A 21,871-nucleotide genomic window follows, 5' to 3' on the forward strand; every position below is an offset into this window, starting at 1 on the left:
CAGAAGTTAGACTAAGTATCAAATATGTAAAGAAATCTAGAAAAATAAATATAGGTAAAAACATGTAAACATAAAATGAATGCGTTGTGTATTTTTTGATGCTTTAGTTGGAACAGGTGGTCTCTTTTTTATGTGTAAATCTTTGTTAAAATGTAGACAATTCATTTTACAGCATCAAAGTAGTAATGCGCTCATATTTCCATTATCAAAGCCAAGATTTAGATATATGATATTGAAGCAATTTACTAGGGACACAAGTGTCGTTCTAAAGATGGCAACATGCACAATTTGACATATTTTACTGCTATAAGTGACACTTTGGAAACAACTAAACATAATAGTGTTGCATGGCTTTTGATTGAATTGTGAATATGCAAAACTTCAAAACAGCTGCCTCCATAAAAATCTATAAAAACATAAAGAATATTTGTAATGCAAAACCAAGGAGAGATGGATGAAAGACTGAAAATTTGATTTTTATTATATTCTTAGGGAACCCAGATTGATTGTCTTTGTGTGGTGTAAGAGGAAACTCAAGTGCCTAGTGAAAATTCCTGCAGAAACTGACACAAACACTAATTCAGAACACGATGACTTAGACGGGAATCAAACACAGGTGCTCAGAGCTGTCATTAAAGGGTGCCACTATGCTTAAAAGGCCAACTAATGCTTAGATAAAATATTCTATGGCATCAAGTTACTTCCACATAAATCAATTGTATAAGTATATTGCCTTTTTCATAATGAGGTGTGAAGATACAATCTGGAATAAGTCAATCAGGCATTTTTTTTAACCTGCCTAATCCAGACCAGAGTCGTGGTGGAGGCCAAAGCCTATCCCAGCCAGCTAAGTGCACAAGGCAGTAACAAACCTTAGACAAAGAGCCAGTCCACCACATAACATTACATGAAAGGTCTTATCCATTAGACAGCAGTTACATTAAGCATTGGCAAGGAGGAATTTATGCAGATGTCAATTTATTTCTTTTGGTAATCATGTGAAAGTGATCATCAATCCACATTACATAATCTGTGTAAAATGCCAGAATGAAAGGTAGGACAAACCATATGCAAAATTACATTTAGGTAACTGTTTATAAATCTGGAGATACTTGTGTTTCCTATTAAAACCAGTTCAGCCAAATTAGCAAATCACAAAAGCTGTTAAAATTTGGAGACTTATGAAGACAACAATTACCTTTTGACTTATTTACTATATTAAAAAAAATTACATGAGCACTGAAACAGTGAAACTGTCTGCATTACATTGTGTGTCAGTTCACACCCACACCAATTAAAGCACACGATTTTTACAAAGAGCGAAATGTGGGTGTTGACACCTCATTAAAGTAAGCGCGAGGTCTTCTGGGAAGCATTGAATTGCCGCAACTCCCCCTTCTCTGCCAGTTCTCACATATTAGTCTATTCTCTCTCTGTAGTGCCCACCTGCCCTCGTAGGATGTGCTATTTTTTTGCACAGCATTGTGTTTCTGTCGGTGGTGGGTTTTGATTACACAGAGATGGTAGAATGAGTTCAGCCATCTCATTACTGCTAACTGCTCTTTCTTTGCTCTGGCCCATTTCATCCTGTTTCTTATTAAACTCTCAGCTGCCTACAATAGTAAAGCTGCAGACATTGGCTAAAATCTCAAAGAGAATTTTTGACCAAACAGTATGACCCTGGCTCTTTGAAAACCTTAAAATATAATTTTCTTGTTCTTTGATGACATATTAAGTTTCTTATTTTGTGTATACACATACACATACAAGCTATACATTACTTTTTTAAAATAGTAATGATAATAATAGCTGCTCAATAAATAGTGGAACATACTGTATAAACTAATGAGATAAACACTTCCATCTGCATCTAATCCAGACTTGGCTCCTGCCTTGCATGTGACTGCTGGTCTAAACTCCAGCAAACTTCACCCCGAAACTTGGAGTAAATGAGTTTGGAAAATGCATAGATTAATGCCTGGACACATTTATGTGCACATAATTAAACAGAAATGCATCATAAACAAAAAGAAAAAGTTACTCAACTAGTTTATTTGCTTTACACCTTCTCCATACAATTCAACAGGTATGTTGTTTGACGTAGACATACTGTATCTGGAATAACATTGCACAACTGGAGCTCTTCGGCAAATAGTGATTGGTATGAAGGATAAAGAGAGCTGCAGTAATGATGATGGAAGGCTTATCAGTTTAAGCATTGCTTACATAATTAGTTAAAGTACTTGAATTTCTATGCTAGTGACTATAACTTGAGAACACTGCTTGCCTCACTATGACTGACCTTAGAACTTTCAGTAGAGTGGATAGTTTTACATGTTAAAGGTGAGGATAACAGGTGTAAAAGGCGCTATATAGCGCCCGACCCGGCACAGATCACGCAGAGGCACGTGTACAAAACACACAGGCTTTATTCTTTTTCTTCACCCATGGGCGCACGTCTTCCCCGTGACCCACAGGCAATACACAGTCCCAAAGCACAAAACACAAACTATAACCAACCCTTTCTGGCACCACCACTCCTCCCAGGCAACCTCGTCCTCTACCTCCCGATTCTGGCCAAGAATGAAGGGAGGTTGGCCCGCTTTATAGCCCACCCGGAAGTGCTCCAGGTGCCTGACCAGCTGGTCTTAATTGCACCTCTGGGTGGGGCTGGTAAGTCGTCCAATGTGGCGGCTGGCTCTCCGCAGCACCCCCTAGTGGCCACCCCATCTCCCAACCGGGCTGTGGTGGACTCCATGTCCCATGGAGCCACGGGGGAGACTGAGGAAGGACCCACGGCCAGGGAGGCTGCCCCCAGGTGCCCCGGGGGAGGCACTGCACTGTCCATGGTGGCTCCCCCGGGACGTATGCAGCAGAGGCGTCCCGGCCGGGCATGGGACCCGGCTGTCTGTCACACAGGATAAGGAACACATTGTTATATATGTGTGCCCCTTAGTGTTCGTCCCTTGATAAAACAAATCTACGTTGAATAGCATAAAGCTCAGAGTTAATGAATGGTTCAGTCACACAGATCTGGCTGAATGATCTGGAGCAAGTACATTGCCATGCCTACATGCATTCATAGCACCAACTTGTTTAAGTAAAATTAGACTGTTTAATACAATATTGTCCAGAATGAGATATGAAGGTAGAGTGGATGCATTGGATGGCAGTATGAAGAAGGTCAATTTGTAATAGCTCTCTACAAGATAAAGTATGAAATGTAAATGTAAATGAATACAAACTTATTCAGAACAGACCATTCACCCTAACAAAGCTCACCAATCCTATTTACTTGATTCCTCCAAAATAACATCATGTAAACTTGTGAATGTCCCTAGAGTCCTACTATCAACTACATAACGTATTCCATACGTCTATAATTGCCTGTGTGAGGAGTATCTTCTTTATGTTTGTGCAAAATGTACCTTTAATAAATTTACAACTGTGTCCCAGTGTTCATGTCGAACTCATTTAAAGTAACAGCCCGGGTGTACTTTACTAATTCCTTTTGTCATTTTAAAGATATAATAAAATTAATGGATATAATTAATAAGAGATTAAGACTATTTGTAATGCAACTCTTCAGAGAATTGTAATGGAAATTTGCCACATTTCTGAGTTTTACAATTTTATCCAATGCATTTTCATTTCTTTCTTTTGCATTGCAGAAGTCAAAAATACAGACCAAACACAAATCTCATGTAAAGCTTTAGCAGAAGAGCACTTTTAGAAATTAAACATGTGAATTTATCAAGATTGGTTGGTATCAAGACCCAGTAGCAAAAAAATAAATAAAAATGTGCATTGGCAGCACATTTTTATTGATTTACAAACTTCTTAATGGGTAATAATTAAGAGTAATAAGACTTGATTTTCTTTGCTTCTCTAAAGGTTATTTTTGCAGTATGAGAGATAAACACACTGAATTGGGTTTCAATTGTACATTATCCCAGATAATTCCAGCTAGCACAATATGTTTTTCTGCAGTGAGTTGTAGCTTAGCCTCTTTTAAAGTGTTGTATAGGAAAATAATAGTGAATTACTTTTCTTTAAGTCAGAACCCAATACGATGAGTGATCAGTGTTTTGAATTAATTACCTAAGTAAAAGTATTTTATCTCAAATCAGCTTTATAGAATGTGCCATATTTTAAGGAGATCCCCATCCCAAGGCAGGTTACATGTATTTCTTACACACTGAACCACAAAGTAGAGTTATAAAAGTGAAATGGCAGTTGTGTGGTCGCTCTATCCATTAGATCAGTTCTCATATACTTTATCTTTGGATGGTTGATGGAGTCAAATACACTAAGTTTTCCAGATGAAAACTGCTACAATTTTCTTCATTTTTAATCAATCGCCATACCACGGACCATATCCTATTGCATTTGGTGTGGGGCTAATGCGAGGCATCTGTTTCATTTTAAAGGAAAAGGTTCAAAAAGGGTAAAAACTAATTTAATTATCTAACATCAGCCCTAGTTTGGGTAGATGCACATCTTCAACTTACATGTGAACACATCAAAGAAAAATCCTGCATCAGTCTTTCATAGGGTGCAGTTTCACAAAAGGCCGATTTAAGATTTACCAACTAACCCAACTGTAGTTCTTTCGAACAGAGGTGAGATGTGTCTCCTTCCCAAATTCCATGCAAAAAAGGCACTTCAAATAACAGAACTGAAATGTAAGGCAACTCATGTAGCCCTACCTATCTTTAGCAGTGATATCTAAATGAAGAATTCTGAAATTGGGAGAGAAATCTGAAGTATAAGAGATGATGGGACAAATGCAAACCAGTAGCAGGCAATAATACTGGTTGGGAGTGGCATTTTAAAAGTGGCAAAGACCATGATTGTGCATTCAGCAGATTAATTTTTCAGCTAAATACTATAACATAGACTAGGCTATTAAATTTTCACCAGAACCAAGAGGTTGAGTTTAAGCCTGGAAGAGCCACAATCAAAAGTCAAATATCTCCTGTAGTATAGTTTTACTTGGGAATTTCTCCCACCCAGTTTTTTATAATTCTCATTAATATAGAAGTGAATATTTTGTACACATTATAAAAAAATAATAATACATTATATGAATTAACAGTCTATACATTTACCTATTTACAAATGTTGTAGCCATATTCATTCCGCCGAAATAACATCATGTAAACTTATAAATGTCCTTAGAGTTCTAGTATCAACTACATTACTTGGTAATGTACTCCATACGTCTATGACTGTCTGTGTGAGGAGTATCTTCCTTATGTTTGTGTAAAATGTACCTTTAACAAGTTTACAACTGTGTCGCAGTGTTTGCGCTTTACCAATTAATTTTGTAATTTTAAAGATATAATAAAATTGATGGATATAATTAACTAAAAGATTTGAGTATTTGTAATGCATCTCTTCAAAGAATTTTAATGGAAATTTGGCACAATTTAGAGTTTTAGAATTTTATCCAATGCATTTTCATTTCTTTCTTTTACATTACAGAAGTCAAAAATACAGACCAAACACAAAGTTCATGTAAAGCTTTAGCAGAAGAGCACTTGTAGAAAACAAACATGTGAATTTATCAAGATTGGTTGGTATCAAGACCCAGTAGCAAAAAAATAAAAATGTGCATTGACAATGCATTTTTATTGATTTACAAACTTCTTAATGAGTAATAAGACTTGATTTTCTTTGCTTCTCTAAAGGTAATTTTTGCAATATGTGAAATAAACACACTGAATTGGGTTTCAATTGTACATTATCCCAGATACTTCCAGCTAGCACAGTATGTTTTTCTGCAGTGAGTTTTAGCTTAGCCTCTTTTAAAGTGCTGTATAGGAAAATAATTGTGAATGACTTTTCTTTAAGTCAGAACCCAATACGATGAGTGATCGGTGTTTTGAATTAATATTTTGTACACATTATAAAAATAATAATAATACATTATATGAATTAACAGTCTATAGATTTACCTATTTACAAATGTTGTAGCCATATTCATTCAGCAGTCACATGAAAGGATAGGCAAGATAAATAAGACTAAGGCTGACTAAGGTTTTTTTCTAGGGCCTCTCTAAAAGCCTTCCCTATCTTAGTTTTGCTCTTGTATGTGTGTAATTCAGATTATTCCACAGCTAAGTAATAGATAAGGCTGTTTTGCTTTATTATATACCTTTCTCTGTTGTTTCTTCCAGATCTGCATAGCGCCTATTGGCAGCCATAATGCACTGTGTCAACAGATCATGTACACTTCGAGGTGCGCTGCATGACAGACACATACATTATATCTTAGTATCATTGCTCATATGAGGCAAAAAAAGAACAAGTTATCGTAAAACTAAATGGACAGATTATTAATAAGTTTTTGTTAGTGCAGCAATAATTAGTACTAGTGCCATGTTGGTCTCTGAACTTAATGGCCCTCTATACAGAGTTTGTCCGTTTACAGGTACTTTGTTTTATCTTGGATTTCTTCTCATGACAGTGTCCATACCAATGGATCAACTAGTACATCTTTCAGGAATGGTTTCTACCATAACATACCAGAATGTCATCTTTTAAAAGCTGGTAAAATTAAATAGGTATGCGTGGATTTTAATTAAGAAAATGGCAAAAACAAGTATATGTAGAACTTGCAACTATTAAATTCCCTTATCCCAACTTTTTCTGAATTATGCCAATATTATTCACCCCACCACCCTTAAAGACCTCTCTCCAAGCTAATTCTTTTTTCTGAGCTAGAAGTGATTGCTTCTTTCACTCAACTGTACAGAAGCTTTCTTCCAGAGGAAGAATGAGATTGGAAATGAGAAATCAATCTCTCCACACTGTGTGCATACTGTTATATATTTTGTTTCCACCAAATACATTAAATAATCAAGCTTCAGTTTGCACACGAAAAATTTCTAGGACAAATAAAACAAAATATTAATTTTAGTGAAGAATCTTTTGTAACAGATTGCACTTTTCAACAAGCCAGCGATTATCAGGCTCTTGACAGTCATGTGCTTTGGCCACTGAAACAAACAACACCAGAATGGAAAGGAGGGAGTCTCGGTTTCAGCACTTTTCTGTATATGAGTAAAAATAAGATTGTAAAAGTTTTTTGTTTTTTTTTAATTTTTGGTCAATGTCACTACAAGCCAAGTGACACAACCAGAGCTCCAAAATGCCAGGATTTGAAATTTGCTTAGCATTCCAGAAATAAAGGAGCTGGCAGCTATTTTTAATCTTTATTTTTTTCTGTGTCATCAGCTCCTGGAGGTTAAACGTCTGAACAATTAAAGATAATGGAACCCAACATTTAACATGTTAAAGTGATTCTTGGATCACTAAACTAGAGTGTTGCACACAGGTTTAGACAGTAATAGCACTTAAATATTTGCACAAAAAATGCTGAAAGGCCGTCGAGCATAGAATTCAGTTTTCAGTGGAACCTAAGGTAATACTTCAAAATCACTTCAGCGTTATCATATGAAGGAGATTACCTGTACATTAAATTGGCTGTTTCTGTTGGATTTCCTTGAAGGTTTCTTGATTACATACTGTATAGATATCTACTATCTATAAGGAACAGACCAAGATATACATAATTTTAAAAGCACTATGTGCAATATGCTAGTCTGTGGACTAACCTAAACAGAGCTGCACACAGGACATGCTTGGCTGAGTTTGAGCTATTCTTTATAGATTTTGCAGTTTTATCACAGTCTACTAAGTGTGCCCAGTTAGAATACATGTACTATGGCAATCAAAACAAAAGGCAGTTCCAGAAAGTAATTGTGAAAGGGTGGGCACAGTTCTGCAATCTGCAAAAACTACAGAACGGCTTCCATGTTTTGTTATTTTCTTGAAAAAAGCACAAATTATTCAAATGTTTACAGTATATTTTGAATACCTCTGATTTCAATTTCTTATTTAAAAAAACACACAATACAACATTCTTTTTGATTATGTCTGTGTACTATTGATATCAATTAGTGTGCTCTGACACACTACCTAGAGTGCAATAACTTTATATAAACCAATGTTCTCCACCAAGCCATGGTGCTGGAACTGCATTATAAAATCATCCACCCATCCATCCATCTATCCATTATCCAACCCGCTATATCCTAACTACAGGGTCATGGGGGTCTGCTGGAGCCAATCCCAGCCAACACAGGGCGCAAGGCAGGAAACAAACCCCAGGCAGGGCACCAGACCACCGCAGGGTGCATACACACACACACACACACACACCAAGCACAATTTAGAATCACAAATGCACCTAACCTGCATGTCTTTGGACTGTGGGAGGAAACCAGAGCACCCGGAGGAAACTCATGCAGACACAGGGAGAACATGCAAACTCCACGCATGGAGGACCTGGGAAGTGAACCTTGGTCTCCTAACTGCGAGGCAGTTGCTACCCACTGCTCCACCGTGCCGCCCCATTATAAAATCATTAACTGCTAAATTCATAATAGAAAACAATGCAATTCCCACATAATTATTTACTCCTGCAAGCATTTTAGATTTGAAAGACTGGCACTGTGCCTTGAGAAAGGTGCTATATATTTAATAATAATTTATTAGTGCTGGTAAAGCTCTGTAAACAGGAAGGAAATAAAAACACACACCAGCAATTGCTAGAGGTTTACCCTTTGCTCACACTACTCTTTCTAAAAATCACCAGTCTAGAAACACATGAGAAGTTAGGGACAGTCATGGCAGCAAAAGGTAAAAATCAGAAACCAGCCCCAGACTGTGGAGAGAGCCATGAACTACTTTCCAAATCATAACCCATCAAACAACTTGTTTCAAGTGCATGAAGTAAGAATAAAAACCTTTTGATTTTTGTTTATATGCTTTATTAATTCCTGAAGGGAAATTGTCTCCTTGCATGATCTTTGGAGGCCAGAGCACAGGGTCAGCCACTGGAGCAAGTTTCAGGCTAAGAGCCTTGCTCAAGGGCCAAACGGGATATTTCATCTGGCAGAGCTCAAAACACAGCAGACTTTCTTTTGCATTTTACATTTAGCTAACAATTTTTAATTTGATTAAACTATTTTTATGATATAAAATTTATTTATGATATAACTGGTTACATTTCCCCTGTTTTTCCAGTTATAGGACAGGCAGGTTAAGTGACTTGCTTATAGTAACACAGTGCCAGTAGCAGGATTTGATCCCACAATCTCATAATTGGAAGTCCAAAGCCTTAACCGCTGCACCACACTGCCTGGTAATATTAATTTGAAATTATGTAAATATTGTTCATGCACAATAAATGTATCACATTTCCAAATCATTGAGTATCTCACACTGCACCTCATACCAGCAAAAGGTGTTCTATAATAAAGAAAAAGTTCTATTCAGAAATACTGATTGGATCCTTTGAAGCAAGACGTGAAGAAATTATTATTTTTTTTTTTACTTTGTGAAAATGAAATACAGTTAAAGAACTCTTAATTGTCTATCTGTCCAGCAGGGTCTGTCGCAACACTCTGCTCAGGGCCATATTAACAGCATCATAGGCCCCCAGGCAAAGTAGTGCACTGAGGACCCTGTTTTGACAACAAAACTGAGACATACATAGGCACAAGAAACATCATGGGCACCTATGCTCCTGTGGCCCCTGGCCAGTGCCCATTGTGCCCATATGTTAAGATGGCCCTGTGCTGTTTATGTTCTTTACTTCTAACCCACTTTTCCTTTTAAAAGTCACAGTTAGCTGGCACTTCTCTGTGAAGCTCTGGGTGCAAACATAAATCAACCCAGGATTGTGTCCCAGTCTATTATAACTGAGAAAACAGGTTTCATCTCTTTGCAGCTGTATAACTGAATCAAGTGGGGTCTGCAAATATTACTTTGCACAGTGACACGTTACAAATTGCACAAAGACACAACTTTTGCCACCTGTGTTCATTGTCAACACTGCCAAGTTTGTTGACTTGCTTGTTATCCCACTGCACACTAGTGGTGGAGTTGAACAAAGAACTTTGTAATTTACTGTTCAACACCACACTCCACACAATCCCTGCAGAATATTCTTGCTTTTTAATCCCGATTTGTACAATTGAAGCAGATTCCTGGGACAGTCTAAACCCACAAAAAGCTTATGAAAGCTCTTATCCATTGGACATTCACGACCAAATGTATTCCTAAAGAATTTTGATGTGCAGTCCAAGTTACAGTGGGATATATCTGCACAGATGGTATGCACATATACTGCATCACTTGCCAAAAGCAGTTTGGTTTTAGTCCATGTATTAACTGCCTAGTTGTTTCACAGTATGAGTATAACAAACCACACAGACTCAGTAGAAAAGATATAAAGCAGGTAGGAAAGGAACCCCTAATGTGACAGTAAGAAATAAAAAGTTGTATAATATATTAGTGCTCTAGATATATAAGTTGTTTAAAGCCTGCCAGCAGAAATTAACCTAAAAATCTTGATTAGTAGAGATTCTCCTCCTTTACAATCCCCCATTTTCTAGTAATGCATCTGACTACATTTCAGCAATAAAGATATAAACCAATGGCAGCACTGGCTTTATGATCACAGTCTCCACCCGACCAATGAAATTGCAGTGTTCACACAAATCCCAGTCCATCAGCCCCTTCTTCTGTAACACAGACTACCAGCTGACAGATGTTCTGTAGATTTACATCTCAACAGCTGTGTTTATGAGCACAGAGCTCATATCTTTCCGTTAGATGTACTTAAAACATACAACTGAACTGGAATTATAGCAAAAAGTAAGGGTCGGCTGTTTATTATTCTATCATTTAAACAGTAGCTGCAAATGCATCACCAGAGTAGTATTCTCTCTCAATTCCAGTAAATATTTTAAGTCGTGCCAAAAATAACTTTGCATACCAACCAAGTATTTTCTCACAAGAATGAGCATTTACAATGTATGGTGGGAATTAATTCATGCTTTCAAAACGCTAAGGTGTCTAGCTAGGCCACACCATGCCTGTCAGCGTGCGGTGATTTGCGCTAAGCAGAATGGTGCAGAATGATTTTCAGACATTCATTTCTTTAATAAAAGCACACACTGAGAGTGAATCCTGAGTAGGTCAATCCTGTTCCGATAAAACTCCATTCCCCTTAAAAAGAAAAAAAAAATACACACTTCACTGGGTAAGTCTTGAATCGAAAGGCGGGTAATAAGCACACACTTCTAAGCAGGTATAAGAACCGTGCTGAAGGGAGAGGATCAAGAGGACAAAATAGGAACTCCTTCAAAGACTGGACATCTGGACAATCTCAACCCTGGTTTAACTGTCAGCGAGATAAAAAAAAAAATCTAAATCGGACATTAAGAACCAACAGTTGATCTCTGATCCTTTTCTAAACCGATTATGTCTTTGCAAGGGTGTTAAAATAACGAAATGGTGACACGTACAAGCTGCGGTAAGTGTTACTGAATGGACTAATTCGAAATGTATTTAATGATCAATTAAACCAAGCAGTGTCGAGTCTGACTGAAAAACCGTTGGTGCCCACAAATTTCTTTCCAGTCTGCTTTTGTGTTGTGGCGCTTTTCAGACAACGCCCACAAATACGTGTACGTGGTTTATTACCATATATTAAGTCCGGTTTGTGCTGAGCCCCCGCGGTAACAACCCAGAGGGCTTGACCGGTTGCACAAGCGACCCCCATCCCAGTCTGTCGACTTTTGGGCAGCAGGTTCATGTCTCACAAATCTGAAGTGCATCATCACGTGTGTCTCACATCTGATAGACGTTCAGGTTGGTTGACTTTCACATTCTTTGAGCGAATGTGCGATGTTATACGAGTGTGTTCTTTATTTAGTATATTGTCAACCTTGGCGTCGCTCTATGCGCTACGATAGGCACCGACTTCCTATGATGAATTAACCGTCTTATGGAAATGACGAATGATAAAGGCAACGCCAAGCGATACACTTTTTTATATCACGAAGGGAGTGAGTACACCGTACGTTAACACAGATACATTTAGTTAAACATACTCTTCCCCCAAACCCCCACAATGATAACATTAACAATGTCATATACTACAGATTACCTATACAATTTAGACCAATGTCACAGGTGAACTATTTTTGGTTTCCAAAAGACCCATCCGCTTGAAGGTTCTATGTAGAAATGACCTTTTACTGTGTAACAGGTTTCATATAAAACATGAACACACACAGATTTATGAAATACCAATGAGTTCCTGAGTTTAAAATGACTTTTTTGGGAGGTGTTCTCGATCGGTGGTGTCCTGCTAGGTAGACGATTATACGTTAAAAAAAAAATTTAACGCCAGTGGGTTTCTGATTACGCACACCACATACAGTAACACAAGCTCAGTTCAGGTATTCTTGATTTTTCAGAATCCTGCCCACTTGACAAATCTAAATATTTTGAACCTTTTCAAAGCCTAAACAACCAATTTCATATGCAAACAACACTCTCCAGCATTTAATTGTTCTTTGTCAATGAATGGTTCTATGTGGAACCATACAACTCAGTAAAGCGACATTAAAAAAACAAAAAGAAATGCAGTATTATTATGAGTACAATTCAGTACACCATGCCAACCTTCAAACCTTAATTCCATCCATTATCCAACACGCTATATCCTAACTACAGGGTCACGGGGGTCTGCTGGAGCCAATCCCAGCCAACACGGGGCTCAAAGGCAGGAAACAAACCTCGGGCAGGACGCCAGCCCACCGCAGAACCTTAATTCCATCTTTTAGGTTTACAGGAAATAACATACTGCTGTGTTGGGCTACACGACGTCTAAAGGTCTTGTCGCAAGGAAATTTTAAATGTAAAAAAATAAAGGCATCAAGAGCAAATACTGTCGTTGGCTGTTATATTAGCAAAACACAAATCAGTTTTATGAGACGAGAACGTTGTTTAACTTACTTCTAATTCAAAGAAATTGTTTCTGTGAAGTATTCGTCTTTAGCAGTAAAACGCGTATGTTCCCTGTTTCGTGCATTTAATTAACATTATAGAACACCGTGTTATCCCGTCCATTACCACTAGAGGAAGACCACATATGCACATGGAGAACATTCAAACTCCACACCAAAAAAAACTAGGGGGGAATCGTGACTTCGCAGCGGTAAGCCGAATTAAATGGAGCGTGGACAATGAACTTTTTTTGTGTGTGACCAGGCTGTAGCATGCTTTCTACCAATTAGTACTTAGCAAAACCAACTTGCAGGTAAAGTGCACATCACAAAATCCTCTTCGTACCTGTGCGAATGTTCTACCTGTCCGTGTTGGCACATGGCAATATGCCTAATGGTATTGCGCGCTGGGATTACGTTTGCCTTTAAAAGACAATATGAGATTAAAATGAATGTAATGTAGAACGAATAGATCGAGTGCGGTATGTAAATTAAACATCCGGAGAGTACACCGTTAAAACCGTTCACCATATAGTCTTAGTATTTGCTGCCAAGGCCGCACTGATTAAGGTATACAGGCAAGCGATGCACGACCACTCTCAGCTTTGGGCCTTTTACTCGCCTCCCGTGTGAAATACAATGTCGCTCGTGATCCATAAAAAGCATTTCATTAGAACATCCCGATGTAAGACGGTGAAAACAGCACTGTACTGTGTACTGTAAAGGCAACAAGACAAGATAAACACGTTGCCCCGGATTTGCAGCCTCTTTCGCCACCACTCCAGTAGTTGAAACCTGTCAAGATTGTCTTTATATAGTTTAGTTTTGTAAAAGACGTACGCCAGTGATGCACCTTATATTTTAATCACCTGAAATTGCAAAGACGCCCGCAACACTGGAAACACCAATTTTACAATCTGCCTTTCAATTCGTCGCTTTCCGTAAAAAACAAGAGCTTTCATTATTTGTTCCTATTTCAGCTAGCTTCCGGTCCATACTGCAAAGTGAACCGCGAAAGATCGCTTACCTTAGCATGGTCAGCTCAGCCACCCGAACCTCCCGCTTTCTCTAGTGGCGTTTGCACAATCCCGTTCAATTTTTTTCCCTTTTATTTTCCAGAATGTAAGGCAGCAGGTTCGGGAGAAGACAGCTAGAGCGCATGATTGGCCAACGGGCAGTCACGATGGGCCAATCAGAGTCCAAGCAGATGTCATTTTTTTTCTCTTTCATCTCTCTTATGCATCCAGTCTGGAACACGACTAAACCTTGACGAATGCGAGTGGATTCGCAATACAGTTAACTGCAGATTTTAGTACACAGTATCATATACTGTACACTTATCCTTTCTGAAGCGAATAATTTAAAAGATTTCATGTTCAATTATATATATATCTATATATACGCTTATTGTAGCTTTAACAATAAACGTTTTGAGGAATTTAACCTGAAACCAGTAATATTGATCGTTAACCTGAAACCAGTAATAGAGATCAAGAGGATGAGTCGTGGTCATTAGAAGAAGGTGACTAGCTCAGCAGTCACCGTTGACAGCTGTGGAAACTAAAATCTACCAATCCTTGGTCCTGGAGCGCCGCCACGACGTTACTTTTTCATTAAAACTTATTTGTAATTGGTAGTACGTGATGCCCGTGGGCTAGCTCTTGGTGTCACTAACTTTAAAAACAGATTAGCTCCTTCTGCCACTGTGACGTTTTTTACTGCTATTTTACATCGCATAGGTGTATTCGGTCTGCAATGTTCATTAAATGCAATTCCATAATTTTGTATACCAATAAGTGATAATTGTGATAATTACATAACACAAATATAAATGTTGATAGCAGTCTCTTATTGGATGCTGTCGTTGCACTGACATTATCGCCTGCGCACACATTATTTAAAAGACCGTATATACAAAAAAAAAAAAAAAATTCCCAAACCTGCAGACTTCATCCCAGGAGCACGAGGCCTTTTCACTCAGGAACGATATGGAACTGGCAACCGCCCTCTTTGATACCAGCATGTCTGTGGGAGGACAGCCTTACAGACACGAGGGTGCGTAAGCGCTCAAGGTTGCTCTGCATTCGAACAAAGGATCTTGAATCTGTAGGGCGGTATCGGCCATATCCGAAATAATTAAAGACCCGGGTTTAGGTTAGTTGGCAAAATTTGTATGTATGCGAATATATATGGGCACGGTTTGAATAAGCTGCCATATGGCGGCGCTCGTTGGCAAATCACACTTCTGTCCGAGATATGTATACGTACAATGTACATGCACCTTAATGCAGTTCAGGAGCGCAGGGCACTCCAGCCAATCGCTGTATCCGATTTTACACATTTTTAGTAACTGGGCACTGAACGTTATAGAATACAGATTTGCACGCGAAGATGGGCTGACAATTTTTAAGACCTATATAAGGCAATACAGTAAAAATTCAAAGAATTATACGTTAGCAGCACAATGATGTATGTATGCACCACTGTTACATCACATCCCCTTCAATTTCCAGCACATGGACTGTCTCTTGGACGTGCTAAATAGCTTAACTGGTGACTTAACCTTGCCTAGCTATGTTTGAACATGGATCTGTGCGTCTCTGTAACCTGAGTGGGGTACAAGTAAATGGAATAAGCGTTTAATATGATCGGTTACACCGATTGGCTGGCCTTAATCCGCAACTCAAACCGTATTCGACGATGCTTTAATTGTCCATTAAAATATGACCAACCCGTCATTCCAAGAGACCTGATGTGGAGCAGCGTTTTTTAGGCGAAGTCACAGTGACCTGCCCACTTAGTTCCGATGTCTGCTCAGGTGGGTTTGAGGAGCGATCAACTTAAGTTCAGTCCTGGGGACCCCTGTGGCTGCAGCTTCTTCTTTTTTTAATCTTGACCCCATCCTTAATTTAGCAAGCTGTTAGTTTCAAGTTTTTTTTTCTGCGTCGATCCAGAAATCAGAAGCCGGATATGGTTAATATTTTAGAATGAACTAAGAATATATTCATGTTAGATAGGTGAGAATTAATACTATTTGTTTTTTTAATGTTTTGGTTAAAGCTGTTTTTTTATTTATGCTATTATTTACAAATGGGCACTTAAGTAAAAGTGAAATAGTACTGTTGTTACTGATATCTGCTCAGTTCTTCTTTAATTGTTAGTAGTTGAATACAATTACAAAAACAAACTCCATTAAAATGTGAATAAAAAGAGAATGTTTAAACGGAATTAAGCATTGAAAGATACAGCAAAACATGTAATATCACACTACTGCACCTTTTTGAATGCCCCTCATTTAAGTCAGTTGGTAGCTGATGTTCTATACTATTTGAAATAGGAAAAAATCAAATTCTAACTTAGATGATCTGTTCAACACTTTTCTAAAATATTACAGGATCTAATCAATAACATTTTAGAATAAGCATTGATATTGGGGAAAAGGAAACTTCCTTCTTTGCTGCTTTTAAAGATTCACGCTGGTTGTTGGCTCTCCTTTGTTTCTCTTGGGTGGGGGTTGAATTTTGGTTTGTTGAGTTTGAATTGATTGCATGGAATGTTATTTGCTTCAAATAAAATCAATAAAAAAATGAATGCAAAATGAGAGAAGGAAATATGACAACTAATTAAATTAGGAGATCAATTCAATGTAAAAATGATCAAGTGATTGTAAAATTAGTTAAAACGAAATTCTCCAGCCATAGGCTGGTCCCAGGCTTGAGACAGAATACCACAGCCTTAGAGGACACATAAGGTGCATCTAAAAAACTGTCTCATTATCATCCATATGTACTAACATTTAACTAGCGAATAGAATCTGTCTCTCCATGTTACTCATCTTTGGAGAAACAAAACATTTAACACAAACCTTTAGAAAGGCATACCCTCACTTAACTTACTGTGCAGTACCTCTATTTTAATTGTAGGAACTTGCACCATAACCATAGGTTGGCATGAGAAAGCATGAAAAATAGCTACAAGAGGTACAGGAGCCTTACCCCAAGTTGAAGTGGCATCAATTGAAGTAACCTAATGTTCTAAAAAGGTCATGTTGTTTAAATATTAATATGATATTTTCAATTTCTAAATTAGACAAATTTAATTGTGTACTGGTTATCAGAGTCTTGGTTTCAAACCATGGCTATGCCATAGTGCTTATGGGTATTCTTGGAGCGCCTTGTTTTTCCCCAACATTTCTAACAACTTTAACTTGGCCACCATAATGCCAGGAATTGATTTGTACATTTCCATACTTCACCTGAAAAATTCACAGTATTCACAATAATATAAAAAAAATGTGACTCACATTGACGAGCCCTAATTGACTTTGCCTGATTAACCTAAGAATAATTTGTGCAGTTCCCTGTGTTTAGAAATAGATTATCCACAGAGACAGATCAATGTAACTGGCTGAAAAAAAAGAACCTTGATGTGAAAAAGCCCATAATTAGACCATTAGACCTGACAAAGCAAGTGGGGGTTTTGGTTAGTGAAAGTATTTATTGAAACATTTGAAGTCCTATTGGTTTGTTGTAATAACGGTTGTGTTTTTACCACCTATGCACACATGGATAGTATGATCGGCCATGAAGGAAAAGTACTTTTTTTATTTGCTAATACAAATTAAAAATCATTGCAGTACCGATTTATTTCTAGAGAACAGGAGACAGTGTCTGAATCCTGGCCAGATCACTGGTTCATCTGCTCAGCGGAGCAAGCAGGTCTAACCTCTGCTGTAATCTGGATGGTGGATTACAAAGCAGCAGGCTCGCCTTCCTGTCCTCAATGCCCCTACATGTAGCAGGGTGCAGTCTACGTTTGAGGAATTTTGAGTTTAGGATTCTAAATGGGCAGTGTCTCTGCTATTGTTGGTTAATATTCTTGTTTCTTCATCTACAATTTCTGACATTTACTGTGATAGTATGTGACAATTATGACATGGTGAATTTTTAATTTTCCATCTATAATTACAATATGTGTTGTACTATACAGCGATGTTCCATGTACATCACCATTGTCTTTGGCTGATGACTGAAAGGAAAGATGAACAGCTTGCCAATGTGGTGGGATGCTAGAAAGGAAATGGGGTACAGTGGTTTGAGTTTCTGATGGGGGCACTTTCCAAGCTCGAATGACTGGCAGGAGACATGGACAACATAGCCACAAGCAGCTGGATATATTTAATAACTGTATTGACTTGCAAAACACCTGGGGCCTCATGCATAATGCCGTGCATAGAACTAGCACTATAACATGACGTAAGCACAAAAGCCGAAATGTGCTTACGCACAGAAAAATCCAGATGCAGGAATCTGTGCGTACTCCAACTTCCACGTTCTTCCGCTCTATAAATCCCGGTCAGTGTGAAAAGTAACGCACGTGAACGCGCCTGCTGTCCTGCCCCAATTCCTCCCCGAATTACACCTCTTTGAATACGCAAATCAATATAAATAACCCTTAAGCTCAGCGTTCTGTGAAAAGACAATGGGAAAAGCACGGGGGAAAATATAAGAATTTCAGCGAATACCAAGTGGAGGCAAAGAAAAAAAATACTATTTGTTGATTTAAACAGTGGTATAAACAACAAAAGGAAGTTTATCGAGTGACATAGAGTGTCGGAGAAACTCGAAAGCTCAAGTTCACAAAGTTGCACAGTGCCGGAAATAAAAAAGAAGTCACATATCAAAGTCGCCGTGAAAAAGCGAGTCGTAGCCCACTGTCTGAGTGTCATATAAAAGCTTATTAGGGTACAGACAAAAAAAATAGGCACACAGTGGGGAAAAAGCACAAAATGATTTAATAACGTAGTTTATTTTGTCGTTAAAGTAGATCATAAACTTCCTCTTAAAATCATTTACTAGTTTCTGAAATCACATCGTAACTATAGTAGCAAGTTAAATGCTTTGTTTTGTCTTTGATCTTCTATGTGATCTGTGTGTGTGAATCACCACGTGCTTTCATTCTTTCTCTTTCTCCGACAGGACACAGAATCCATTCCAGTCATGATATTACAGCTCTCTGAATAATTAAAATACTAAGCTGTATATGTGATATAATTTTCATGATGATTGGAATGAAAGTACGTTATTAAACATGGGAACACGATGGCGCAGTGATTGTTCCTGTCTCACACAAGATGTTGCTGCGCCCTGCGTGACCTTCGATGAAATAATTTATTGTAGCAGTACTGTCTCTTTCAAACGTACTAACCTCCAATTCCTGTCGTTACTTTTCTTTCCCCAAATATCCAATCACCACACAATCAGCTCTGTAATAGACGTTAAGCCATCTGTAAGCTTACGACGATTCTTCAAAACTTTTAATGAACATTGAAATATCTTCATAGTACGTGTTTAATTATTCTATCCGTCTATCTTTCCAGTGTCGCGACAGCCTCAGCACTGAGGCACCGTGTCCTCACATGTTTAATTAACAATACAGATTATTTAAATGAAGTTAAAGTTTTATTTGTATAATATAATCAACATATTTCGCTGCATTTCATCTTAGAAATGATATTGTCATTATATGTAAATATGCGCTTTATAAAGTGGCGTAGGTTGTGCATTATAAGTGTAGTGCAAGTTTACAGTGGAGTGATTGTACTTATAAGTACAAACAGTTCTACAAGGAGCAATGATTGAGTGCGTTTATAGTTCTAGGGATGAAACTGTCTGAACAGCGAGGTCCATACTGTAAAGGCTTTGAAACGTTTTGCCACAGCTGAGGCAACGTGTGCTTGATGCTGTATACCGATAATTCTCTTTCTGATCAGCTGTTGCAGTGATTCCCCACTCGGATACAGTGATATAAATACTCCAAATGGTGTAGTCAGAGTAATATGAAAAAAGATGATCTGCTGTGGCAACCCCTAACAGGACCAGTTGAAAGAAGAAGGTGAAAGAAACAACGCTAAAGCAGCTATGGTATTTATAATAGTTTGACCATTCCGTGGACCATCATATTGTTACTAGTTAATCACAAGCAGATGCATTAAACTAATAAATAATATGCGGTTAATTTGTGTATTTATAAAGCCGTGTCACGAAAAGAAAGAATAACCACACAGGAACAGTAGCACTGTTTCGACGCTGGGTGCCACCAGTCTGCAAAACGGAGCGCAAAACTTGTGTACGACAGGGTATGAGGTACTGTGGAAGTGTGTGGCTTTACTCCAAGTGTAGGTTTTATACATCACAATTTAAACGTGGAAACGTTCTTATGCAACATTTCTGTGCGTATGCACTGTTTATACATGAGGCCCTTAGAAAGGGGAAAAAAAGTCTTTTGTTAAGAAAAAAAAGTAATCTAGTTGGCCCTTCCTGGCCTGTGACCACATTTTGCACTACCCAGAGCGAAGAGAAAGTTTCAGTTTTTGGCATTCTACATAAAAACACCTTACAAAATTTCACATATTGAACTGTTGTTACAGAAGTCACATTTGTTTGTTTTGCATTCCTTGACTAAGTAGCTTTTAGAAAAGGGGCTGATTTTATGATGAAGAGGCACAAGATTAAATACCAGTGTTTAATATAAGGGTAATGAAAGCAGTGCAGATTACAGTTCGATGTTCAATGCAAATGCATGTTTCTTAATACAGGTGATTAGATTTAAATCTAGAAAGTACATATATAAAATCTGAATTAGTGCAAAATAAAAACATTTGAAACATGAATTTGTTTTATATCTGAAGACATGATCAAATGTATCTATCTTTATCTCAGGCTGCATAGCAAGCATAACCACATGGTGTTTCACCAAGCAGGCATACTTACATTGCAAACAACAAACAAGATTATATGACACTAGCAGCAGTAGCAACAAAAAAGATGGCATTACATTGTGCTTTATATATGCATTGTGAGAAGATAATTACAGATAAAATACATTATAAAAATAAACTCACTTTTTGCATCGAGATAGAAATAATGAATTTGGCACAGGGCTAACAATGCTAAGGATATGGGAAAGCACACAAGAAAAGCAGGAATAACTGGATTTCAGAAATACAAATAAAGCAGAATATCAGTTTCCACAGCAACCATAAGTCAGAGAAATACTGGACCTAGGAAAAGCTAAAGCAAGAAATACAGAAATGACAAATACCACAACATAAATCTAAAATGAGCATCACACTATACAGTGGAGTACATGACAGTCTATTCATGTATTATCTAATTATTGTACTTATTTGTCTTATTAGTAGTAAAGTGTGCTTTTGAGTGTAGCAATCTTAACCTGCATGTCTTATTCCATACGATTAACTGTAAACCTACTTTTGCCTACGTCTGTATATCTCTCATTAATGGCCGGTTTTGTGGGTGGCGGGGGTGTTAACAAAACAATTCTCTAAATGACAAAGAGCAATAAAATAATGTTAATTTGGATATAAAAGATACACAAGAATTCTTGTTCCAACAGAAAATTGGGGTAGGAGAAGGTGAACTACAGAATCATTTGTGAATAATCTAAAGAGATTATTGCAGAGATGGCTGCTTTCAGAAACTAATCGTTTCTAAGAACAGTACTTTGTAAACAGCATAACTGTTTTTCATATTTACACAATCTCAGTTACAGATTGGTTTACTGGTGAATGTTGACTTGCATGCAGTGTACAAGATGGACAACTGAGATAACCATTCAATATTTTCTTTTATAAAGGCCTACTTAAAATATTTGTTAGATGGTTGAACTGAAGTACATAACTGAACAGCTTGTCTTTTACTTTGCAGAAAGCAAATCAGGAACAGGTATTGTAGCCCAATTATGGAATAGTACATATTTTTGAGATTTTGTTACAAGCCATATTACGTTTTAATTGTACTGCAATGTGTATTGGGTACATACAGGTGCCGGTCATAAAATTAGAATATCATGACAAAGTTGATTTATTTCAGTAATCCCTTTCAAAAAGTAAAACTTGTATATTAGATTCATTCATTACATCAGTCTGTGTGTTATGAATGAATCTAATATACAAGTTTCACTTTTTGAATGGAATT

The 21,871-nt window shown here is 37.6% G+C and overlaps 1 protein-coding gene across 2 annotated transcripts in view; it reads right to left on the reverse strand.

Annotated features, from left to right (window-relative positions):
* The window catches only part of LOC120540935 (calcium/calmodulin-dependent protein kinase kinase 2-like), a 37,901-nt gene extending 23,073 nt beyond the window's left edge, over positions 1-14,828 (reverse strand). Inside the window, exon 1 of one of the 2 annotated variants that reach the window (XM_039772131.1) lies at positions 14,813-14,828. The gene's annotated coding sequence lies outside the window, so the exon portion shown is untranslated. Of the gene's footprint in view, positions 1-13,899; positions 14,032-14,812 lie in introns of those variants that run through there. The other variant, XM_039772130.1, reaches the window with a different exon arrangement.
* Between the last annotated feature and the right edge of the window lie 7,043 nt (positions 14,829-21,871).

Source organism: Polypterus senegalus, chromosome 12 (genome assembly GCF_016835505.1).
Source record: "Polypterus senegalus isolate Bchr_013 chromosome 12, ASM1683550v1, whole genome shotgun sequence".
Lineage (NCBI taxonomy): Eukaryota > Metazoa > Chordata > Cladistia > Polypteriformes > Polypteridae > Polypterus > Polypterus senegalus.